The sequence below is a fragment of the Malus domestica genome, chromosome 15 (assembly GCF_042453785.1).
Source record: "Malus domestica chromosome 15, GDT2T_hap1".
NCBI lineage: Eukaryota > Viridiplantae > Streptophyta > Magnoliopsida > Rosales > Rosaceae > Malus > Malus domestica.
Window position 1 is genome coordinate 16,118,213 of NC_091675.1, and position 10,059 is coordinate 16,128,271.

General features: G+C 33.6%; 1 non-coding gene across 1 annotated transcript; it reads left to right on the plus strand.

Moving 5' to 3' along the window:
- Positions 1-2,775: 2,775 nt before the first annotated feature.
- LOC114821874 (small nucleolar RNA R71) lies at positions 2,776-2,881 on the plus strand. The gene has a single exon (XR_003769711.2). It is a non-coding gene; the product is annotated as a small nucleolar RNA R71 (small nucleolar RNA).
- The last annotated feature ends 7,178 nt before the right edge of the window (positions 2,882-10,059 follow it).

Below are 10,059 nucleotides of genomic sequence, written 5' to 3' on the forward strand. Positions count from 1 at the left end.
AACCGTCGATAAACCCCATCATGACCCAAGAATGATCGAATGCTCTTTACTGTAGTAGGGGGCGGCAACTTGGAAATTACATCAATCTTTGCCTTGTCAACTTCAATTCCTTTGTTTGAAACAAGATGTCCCAAAACAATGCATTGCTTTACCATAAAATGACACTTCTCCCAATTTAACACTAAGTTTGTTTCTTGATATCTTTCGAGAACTTGAGATAAATTTTGTAGACAAAGATCAAAACTATCCCCAAAAACTAAAAAATCATCCATGAATACCTCAACAATTCTCTCAACTAAGCTTGAAAATATGCTTATCATACACCGTTGAAAGGTGGCTGGTGCATTACATAACCCAAATGGCATCTTCCGATAAGCAAAAGTACCAAATGGACAAGTGAAAGTGGTTTTCTCTTGATCCTCTGGTGCAATTGGAATTTGATTATACCTAGAATACCCATCTAGAAAACAATAAAATGCTCGGCCAGTTAACCTTTCCAATATTTGGTCAATGAAAGGCAATGGAAAATGGTATTTTCTTGTCCCTACGTTAGGCTTCTTGTAGTCCACACACATTCTCCAACATGTAGTCAACCTTGTTGGAATTAACTCATCATTATCATTTTCACCACTGTAATACCTGTACGCTTAGGCATAACTTGTGTAGGGCTAACCCATTTACTGTCAGAAATTGGATAAATCATGCCTGCATCAAGTAGTTTCATTACTTCGTTTCGCACAACTTCTTTCATGATAGGATTTAACCTCATTTGAGCATCAACTATAGGCTTTATGTCATCCTCCATCAATATTCTGTGCATGCAAATGGTTGGGCTTATACCCTTAATATCAGCTATAGTCCACCCCAATGCATCTTGGTATTTTCTTAAAACACGCAGTAATTTTTCCTCTTCTATGCTTGTCAAATCTGAAGCAATAATAATTGGTAGCGTTTCATCTGCCCCAAGATGTGCATATTTTAAATGTTTTGGCAATGGTTTTAGCTTCACTTTTGGGGGTTGCAATTTAGAAGGTTGCAGGGGCGTTTTTGGCTTTCCAAGGTTTTCGTAAACATGTCTCCAACGTGGTAATTGGGCTGGTACACTGTCTAATGCTGTTACATACTCAAAAATGTCTTCATCTTCTATTTGTGCTGTATCTGGACTATGTAGAACATCAATAATGGATCAGATGTCAATCGAGTCATAATTTCTACCTAAATAACACCTTCTAACACATCTACCCACATACACTCTTGATGTCCTTCTGGGCGTTTTACAGCCTCAAATAGGCTAAAAACCATTGATTGGTCTTGAACTCTAAATGTTAAAGTATCTGCTTCCACATTAATCAATGTTCGGGCAGTGGCCATAAAAGGTCTTCCCAAAATAATTGGTGTCTGCAAATCTTCATCCATGTCCAAAACTACGAAATCTGCTAGTAGATACAAACTGTCAACCTTGATAATTAAGTCTTCAATAATCCCCCTAGGATAAGTAACAGAACGATATGCTAGTTGGAGAATAATGGATGTAGGCTTTAGATCTCCTTGGCCCAATCTCTGAAAAACAGAATAAGGCATTAAATTAATACTAGCACCTAAATCAATTAATGCACGTTTAAAATTAGACTTTCCAATAGTGCAAGAAATTGTAAAACTCCCTGGATCTTTCCTTTTGGATGGCAATTTGTGCTGTAGAATTGCGCTGCATTGTTCAGTAAGAATGACTTTTTTCAAAATCAACCAATTTCTTTTTGTGAGTGCACAGATCTTTTAAAATGTTGGCATATGATGGAATGTTTTTTATTGCATCAAGTAATGGCAGATTAATTTGAACTTTAGATAGAGTTTGCATGAAGTCCCTCAATTGCTTATCTTTTGCTTTTGGCTTCAAACGTTATGGATATGGAATTGGGGCCTCATAAACATGTGATGGGCATTTTTCTGTTGCTGGATCATAACTTTTACCATACCGCAAAACTCTAACAGCACTGCATTCTTTTGAACCTCGTGGATTAGGGACTGTTTGGCTAGGAAATTTTCCTTTCTCCCTTTCTGTGATATGACTTGCTAACTGGCCAAATTGCTTTTCCAGATTTTGAATTGAAGCTTGTACATTCTGCATATTTTGATCATTTTTGTCTATGTACTGCTTTGTAGATTGCATAAACATTTGGAGTGTATCCTCCAAAGAACATTTGGGCTGTACAACTGGCTGCTGTATATGATTTTTCTGAAAAGGTTGCACTTGCTGGTTTCCTCCCCACTTCATATTTGGGTGATCCTTCCAACCTAGGTTATAAAAATTAGAATATGGATCATTTCTGTGTCTTTGAAAATTGTTGAATGCATTTACTTATTCTGCCACATGTTCTGGATAAGCATCTTTATGTGGGTAGCCCATAAAATCATGATTTGGCATGCTGCAGATGCTACAAACTGCTGCAGTAGGCTGCTGTACAGCAACCTAATGCACTAGTACTGTTATTTTCTGCATAAGCATGTCAAATTTTGAGTCAAAATTTTCAAGTTTTTTTCTCCATTTTTTCGATTTGAGCAGATACATGTGAAGTTCCAATTGACATATCAAAAACGCCTCTAGTTTGTGTCTGGTCCGCTGCCCATTGTTATGTATCTGTAGCCATTTTCTCAAATAACTAAAATGCTTGTTGGGCATTTTTATCTGAAAACGAACCTCCGGATGATGCATTCACATAACTTTTGGTAGTTGGATTTAAACCCCTGTAGAATATTTGCATTCTTGTGTCCCCATTAATATCAGCATGAGGACACTTCCTGAATAAATCTGAAAATCTCTCCCAAGCTTCATGGAACTCTTCATTAGGCTTTTGAACAAAAGATAGAATTTTAGTTCTTATGTCAAGAGTCTTGGATGCTGGATAAAACTTGCTTAAGAACTTTTCGCTTAACTGTGCCCAGGAAGTGATGCTCCCAGATGGGAGTGTAAAAAGCCATGTTTTCGCTTTGTCTTTTAAAGTATAAGGAAAAAGACGAAGCTTAATAGACTTTGCAGAAAACCCTTTAACCAAAATATTCTTGCAACCCATCAGAAATTCGATAATATTCATGTTAGGATCATCATGAGCTAGTCCATGAAAAGTAGGCAATATTTCCAACATGTGATGTCTAATCTCAAAAGTATCACCTTCATCTTCTGGATAAACAACGCAACTCGGTAATTCGTTAGCACGGGCTGCTAGTGTTTGTCTCAAAGGCTGCCCAGCTTCGGGCATAGCAAAAGCCATTGTTTCTTCGCTTTCTGAAACGCTTAAAAATTGTTCCCATCGCTGCTTTCGTAACGTTCTTTCAGGCTTAGGATCAAATTGAACAAGCTGTGCAAATTGTGACCTGGTGTTGACCATGCACAGATTTCAATAATCTGAAGAAAAAAAACGAAAATTAAAATTTAAGAATTTTTTTGAACGAAAATAATTAATTAAGAATATGATAAAAACAAATTAATTAAAACAATCCCCGGCGTCGGCGCCAATTTCTTGATATGATTTTTTATACCTGCGCAATAGGGTTAAAATCACTGAAAATACTTGCAAGAAGACAAGGTAATTGTAGTATAATTGCTCATGCAATGTCGTTGTCCCAAAGATTGTTTCATGAATTTGTAATTAAATCAACTCTTAATTAACCATTAAAACAGATTTTTATCAAAGATTTGAGATGTTTGAGTTTGAAAATATTGAATTAACAATTAAAGAAACCTAGAAGTTAGAAAATAAAAGCAGCAAACAGAAAAAAATAAAAACGTTTTGGGAAATTTGGAAAAGTAACCATATTTTAGACCCTATATATAATTATAGCCACTATTTTAGTTTTATGATAATTCTAACCAAAATTTGATGTAAAAGTACTAATGTACCCTTAATATTAGGGGTTCTCACAACAAAAACTCCTTTAAACTCTCTCGCAACCTTTTGGTTTCTCACCTTAAACCAGATGAGCACCCTTTGCCAATTTTTCATAATATACCCTTAATTTAACAACAATATGTGAATATCTATATCTACTCTATATCTATATACATACATACATACATACATACATACATACATACATACATACATACATACATACATACATACATACATACATATATATATATATAGATTAAAAAAGATTGCAGGAAATGGAGGGGTTCGAGAGTAAGGGGCACCAGGTAGTATTCAAGAGGCTACATCTTTTATGCTTCAAGATCTCAATTAATTGTTGTTTTTTCATGGTTAAGAGTAATGGGGATTTTTTTTGTCATTAAGGGTATATTAGTACTTCTACATCAAGTTTTGGTTATAATTATCAAAAAACTAAAATGGAGGCTATAATTCTGTATGGGGTCTAAAATATGGTTACTTTTCCAAAAATCCCAAACGTTTTTTGTTTGTTTTTATTAAAATCAATTTAGGGAAAGACTAGCGTTTAGCCGTTACCGTCACAATCCTATGCAATTCTATCAATTACTTATGAATTTCCACATCCATGCTTTGAAGGTTAGGTTTTCCTAATGCATATTTTCCTTGTGATGTTCAAGCGAAAACGTATATCTAGCATGCAATTCGTCTGTGATGTTCAGATCAAATATAAACAAGCAAGACTCACTAAACTTCGTGAAAACCCTTTGAAAAACCATGTAACCCTTAAGAGCGTGATGTTCGCCTTAAGCGAACTTACAATTACTAATCACAAGAAGCCCTTCTCAATTTCAGGGTGATGTTTCAACAAAAATTGCATCAAATTACTTGTCTAAATACCCTAATGGTGATCAATCATTAAAATATATATATAGTCTTAACTGCAGTGATTAATAATTCAAAGCAAACATGCATCCGTTCATAAGCAAATTAATAAAACTACATATTCTTGCTAAGGTTCATGGCCTAACCCTAGCAAAAGAATTAGTTACATATACTCATAATAAAAATCAAAGGAAATATCATTAAAATGAATAAGAATAAAAACACCTCCAAGTAGAAAATCTTCAAGAACCCTATCAATTCTTTCTGTCTCCAAAGTTTCATAAAAGGAAGCGTAGAGAAAAAGCCAAGCAAATATATCTGCTAAGCCCCCACACAAACAGGTCATTTATTCCCCCTAGGCAACTAAAATTAATAATCAAATAAAATAGGAAACATAACCCTAAATTAAATGGTAAAATTCGCCTAAAATCTGAACAGCCACGTTTTGGACCCATGAGCTGCTCCAAAACTGGCCCAATATAGCTGGATTTAATGTTTGGAATATTCTAAACACTTCTCCAGAAGGCCACGAACTCATCCAAGGTCATCTTGGTCTCCAAAAACGCAATTTAACCCCATAAACGTCATTTTCCAGCATCATGCACTGCTTCTTTATTCCATCACCAGAAAATAACCGTTTGGTAGAAAAATCCCAAATTTTGATACGAACATGCCAAGTGACTCACGAACGTCCTCCAACTGGAATTACTCCAAAATTCGTCAATTTGGCTCTGTTTTGCTCCAGATGAAGTCGAAAATCTTATATTGAAAATACAAATCAAAGTATCAAAATTCTTCCAAAATATTAACCAAAATATACTAAGATTAGGGTAAAATATATAATATAAAATCTACTCATCAACTCTCTTGACTGAAGACTTGGGGGACTACTGTTTGTACCATACTTAGGGCTTCCGTATTTAGATCTCGTATAAATACTCGGGGGACTCAAATGTAATTATGTAATAAATGAAGGGACAAATATGTAATAAGTGAGGATCCCTTATTCTATAAAAAGACCCATCACTCTCCTCATTGAGAGAGGCCAATTCCTAGGCCTGAGATCCCCAAAGCCTCACATCCCCTCTCATATTCAGAGCAAAGCTCTCACCCTCACAATCCTCTTACAAACAGAGAAATATAATATCAGTGTGGACATAACCCAAACATTGGGGTGAACCACGATACCTCTTGTGTTCTTTACATTTCTTGCAGATTCACGGTCGGATTTATGTTGTTCCCAGACCTCCAGTTTTGTGCATCAACATATTTAATACAATTATTATCTAAACTGTCAGATGATGATTGTATTAAATACATGTATCCACGTGAATTGTATATAATCCGCAATGATAATTATATTAAATATATGTGTAAGCATTGTAGCTAATCCCTCTAATGTGAGCTTTAAACAAACAAACAAGCTTGTGTGAATTGAAGATGGCGTATGTCGACATTCATCCTAAACCAAACATATGTATATCCAAGCCAAGCATCACCTTTAGTTTCATGATCGACCATCATCCAAGACTAAGCATTTGCAATGTTTGCCCTACCAATTTTTTTAATTTTTCTTTCTTTCAAAACAGCAGCCTGAGAACTCCAGCATGACAATGACAAGACAATCAAGAAACCAAGAGTTTGTAACTTCAATCAAAGAAAAGTAACAAAGAGAAGTATACCAAACAACCGAAGAGAAAAAAGACAACGAAAACGAGAACAAGGAGAGAATACATAGAAGCGAAAGCCAAATCAAAACAAAAAATGTGGCGTTTACAAAGTATAGAAAATAAATTAAAGAATCAATATATGTAAGTTTTGTTTTGTATACAAAGTATAGGAAAGAAACTAAAGAACCAATACATAAAATTATCAATAGTAACCTTTTTTATACGAATTCATAATGGCTCACGTTAATAACAAGGGAGACTTTGGATGCGGTCCCTAATTATGAACAGTCTTTGACTAAAACCTTATTGGTTTTCAATTTTTGATCCAAGTCCCTGAAATTAATTGATAATTTATTTCTATGTACGTTACTATATTTTTTTAATTAAAAATTAAAATTTATAGTTATTTATAGTAATGAGATTTTAAATAAAAAACCATAATTTGTGGGATTAAAAATATTAAAATATAAATATACTATTGTGTGTGTGTGTAAACATGGGTACATTCATAAAAATAACCAAAAAATTATTGTATCAAAACATGGGTACATTCTTCAAAATGGGTACATTTAGCAAAAATAAAAATGGGTACAAATAAATAAATAAATATGGGTACAATACAAATAAAACTTTAAAAAATATGGGCACAAAAAGAAATTAATATATGGGTACAAATTAAAACTGAAAGGAAAATTGGTACAAATTAAAAAAGGGTTGCAAATTAAAAATGGGTACAAACTAAAAATAAAAATATATGATAAAAATTTTAGCCATAAATATAAATATACTAATTGTAACATTTTTAATATTAAATGAATAAATTTAGAAATAAAAAATATTTTATTATTGAAATAATTAATGATATTATTAATACAAAGGACCTTGATCAAAAATTGAAAAGTAATAAGGTTTTAATCAATAGAGTAGTAAAAATAAGGATGAAAACCTAATTACTCCTAATAACAATCACCAATACAGCAACGCATGATAAATAAATAAAACAAGAGAGATTTGGTGCTCAAAAGAACAACAAACATAGTAACTGTTGAAAGTATGAATTCGGCGTTAAAAGAAATAATTATTTGTATTAATTTGTTTGTAAACAGCTAATTCAATCAGGGGCCACTTCAATTATTTTACTAGTTCCCCTCAAAGATTGGCCAGAGAGTTATGGCTATTGGTCTGACAAGTAAATCTGTGGCCATGGCAACCCTGACCATTGACCTTCATTTTTAGTAGTGGTCAAAGTGACCCTGTATGTGTTTATTTAAATGCCTCTTTACCTTATCAATTAATTTGATGGTAGAACACTGTAAACATATATTAATTCCTTCAGTAAAATCATTCTAAAATTCTCTAGCATAAACTCTTGTATACATTACTTAAATAGAGAAAATAACCTAGAGAGTAGAGACTTAATAAGAAATATATACATAATAGAAAACTTTACAATTCCTTGTTTGAAATGCGATATGTAAAACAAAATGGATACATAATTAAATAGAAACTAACAAAGAAGTAGCTGCCCTAATTTTTACTCTGGAGATGAGCCGTTGGTGGTTTTTTTCTTGGCTTAGCTATAAATTGTGTTTGTATGTGTTGTCTACGGCTGCATGGCCTCACTTTCGTTATGGCTTTGTGCGTTCCTTGGTTTCGGAACTTGTATCACTGTTCTTTTGTGATAGATTTCCACCGTTGATTGTTGTGTATTGTGTTGTTTGTAATGCCCGTGTAAGGGATTTACTATGTTTGTTTGATGTGATTTATTCTGCCTTATATTGTCATAGTGAGAATCTGAACCACATCAGTCCATGCAACATAAACATTATTTCTCCACCATAACCAATAGCCACATATACAAAATGTTATAATGGCATATATATAATGTGGAAGCTAGCTATGTATTTTTGTCAGACATATATATGCATGGAGTCAAGATATATATTTGTTGAGATCGCGTCTCTAATTTGTGTAGATTATAATCAACTAACTTGGCTATGGAAAAAGATAATTTAAATACAGGGGTATAATTAAGAACTACAGAGTGGGGCTCGAGGTCGTGAGAATCCATGTGCAAAAACGCAACAGCTAGCATGAGATTTGGAAATGGTAGATAGACCTTCCTAACATGAAAAGAGAGAACGTGAAATATAGCCACTGATCATATGACGACTACCAGGGCGACTTCAGCCTGCATTCAAGAGACAAGTATCAAACAAAATCTATACACAAGATACGGACCTTCAATTTTTTATATAATCAATGAGAATATTTCCCAATAAAATAAAACCTAGCTAATTTTCCATATCTGTATGGACACGAAACTTCTACTTTGTAAATTTTTAACATTATGGTCATGACTTTCAATTTGGTGCGGGCCGATCTAAATTCATTAGAAGTGGGGAATCACTTGCTAGCAGCCTAGCAGCCGATCGACATAACTAAATTAGTTTGCTATATCAACTACATATTAATGAATTAAATAGGTAGATGATCAAGAAACCATGTCAATTGTCAAGCTCTTTTGCTACGAAAGTGTTTAACATTCCCAAGTGGATTCCAACTAATTAATAACAGGGCAGCCAGCATGCATGTAATGGAAGCACACCAGAGATTAGGGTTCTTGTACTTCTGACAAGAACAAGTCAATAGGACAGCTAATTTGTCAACATCCTCAGAGTAAAAGGCCAAAGATGGTCACTTCATGTTGCTCATAGGGACTACAAATCACATATTAATTTGTGTAAATTTGGTTTTTGCCTCAATAATTTGGCCTACGCTAGGCTATAGCTAGTGCTACGGCATTTTGTTCAGCTATCCAAAAACGACCTTGATGATTGTAAGACTTGAAAAGTGTATCAATTTTAAAAATGGTCGGTTCCGATCAGCAGATTTGGAGAGGTGCTATTTTTGTATTTTAGACAAATTAATATATAGAAAATTTATCTCCATTGACATTGAGACGATTCTCATTAGTTAAAGTGCATGCATGCAATGGTTGGGGACTAAATATGGAAATATTCCAATATTCCAAAATCTTGTAATATGTAGGAATTAAGAAAAGGTCCACATTTTCTTCTCTCAGATGATTTCACATTTATTTCACAAAATTAATGAAGTATATAGGAAGAGGGGTGAACCATATATAATATCACATATGATCCAACGAGGCAATCAAAATTAACGAGGGCTCGTTTCCTGCAAATTAATGTTAAAGGGAAAAATGGAGCTGGTATTTGTAACCTAATCAAAGACCAAATATCTTCGTGGAAGATATAAAACCATTGTGCCACTTGGCATGGAATTTTTTTATTATAGTCTTGCTAGGTAAGACCATGGCCAAGATAGAGAGAGAGAGAGAATTGTAGAATACTGGGTAGGTTGAATTGCTGAACTGGTACGTATTAATTAGCTAGGGTTTTGTACTCTGATTTGCAACAAACATAAATATATCCAAAACTTAATTAAGAAACTTCATTCTAATCCTTCTTAAAGATGTTTTTTAGACTAAAATAATGAGTAAGATCAAAATCTAATTAATTTCAATTTTTTGATACATTAATCACCTCATTTATTTATTTATTTTATTTTATTTTTTTCTTGCAAAACGTACTTCTACTAAA